This window comes from Mandrillus leucophaeus, unplaced genomic scaffold (genome assembly GCF_000951045.1).
Source record: "Mandrillus leucophaeus isolate KB7577 unplaced genomic scaffold, Mleu.le_1.0 Scaffold765, whole genome shotgun sequence".
In the NCBI taxonomy this organism is placed as follows: Eukaryota; Metazoa; Chordata; class Mammalia; order Primates; family Cercopithecidae; genus Mandrillus; species Mandrillus leucophaeus.
This window is the reverse complement of record NW_012108308.1, coordinates 788,214-789,714: the sequence shown is the minus strand read 5'-3', so window position 1 is coordinate 789,714 and position 1,501 is coordinate 788,214.

Below are 1,501 nucleotides of genomic sequence, written 5' to 3'. Positions count from 1 at the left end.
AAAAAAAAAAAAAAAAAGATTTTCATCAACATAAATGCAAGAGCTAAAACTATAAAACTCTTAGAAGAAAACACAGGAGTAAATCCTCACGACATTGGATAAGGCAATGGTTTATTAGATGTAACACCAGAAGTAAAGGGAACAAAAGAAAAAATAAATTGGGTCTCATCAAAATCAAAAATTTCTCTAACCAGAATATGTAAAGAACTCTTAGTAGAAAATGATGAAGACAACTCAATTTTTAAAAACAAGCCAAGGATTTGAATAGTCATTTCAATATAAATATTAAAATGGCCAATAAACACATGAAAAGATGCCCAACATCATTAGTCATTAGGGAAATGCATATCAAAACCACAATGAGATATCACTTTACCCCCACTAGGATGGTTATAGTAAAAGACAAACAATATTAAATGTCAAGAACGATATGGAGGGTGGGCGAGGTGGCTCCGCCTGTAATCCCAGCACTTTGGGAGGCCGATGTGGGTGCATTGCTTGAGGTCAGGAGTTCAAGACCATCCTGGCCAACATGGTGAAATCCCTTCTCTACTAAAAATACAAACATTGGCCAGGGGTGGTGGCAGGCGCCTGTAATCCCAGTTACTTGGCTGGCTAAGGCAGGAGAATCACTTGACCCAGGAGGAGGCTGTAGTAAGCCGAGATCATACCACTGCACTCCAGCCTGGGTGACAGAGACTGTCTCAGAGAAAAAAAAAAAAAAAAAAAAAAAAAAAGGCCGTACGCAGTGACTCACGCCTGTAATCCCAGCACTTTGGGAGGCTGAGGTGGGCAGATCACCTGAGGTCAGGAGTTCGAGACCAGCCTGACCAACATGGTGAAACCCCGTCTCTACTAAAAATACAAAAATTAGCTGGGTATGATGGTGCATACCTGTAATCCCAGCTGCTCAGGAGGCTGAGGCAGGGGAATCACTTGAACCTGGGAGGTGGAGGTTGCGGTGAGCCGAGATTACCACTGCATTCCAGCCTGGGTAAGAGAGTGAGACTCCATCTCAAAAACAAACAAACTCCCCCCCAAAAAAACCCAAAAGATGAAAGTGGCTCAGAGAAGGGATGTCCCTTACAACTGGTGCAGATGGAACGGGGTACTGGTTCCAGAGATCCCTCGCTTAGGAGCACCCCACCCACCCCAGTCCCTGGGGCCTGAGCCTCGCTCACTAGGTGAGCTGAACAGAGCATCTCCCTTCAGTTACAGCCGCTGCCTGGAACTGATGCTGACGCGCGTGGCCCGCCACGGCCCCATGTGCCACCTCATGGTGGCTTCCCACAATGAGGAATCTGTTCGCCAGGCAACCAAGCGGTATGAGGTGGAGGGACGGGCGGGAAATAGGTGCCCACAAAAGGGCCTTCGCTTCCTCTCCCTTGCTCGAATGCCAGAGATGGACAGCGGTGTTCTGGGGAGAATTTTAAAAATATTTAAAGCTGGGCGCGGTGGCTCACACCTGTAATCCCAGCACTTTGGGAGGCCGAGGTGGGCG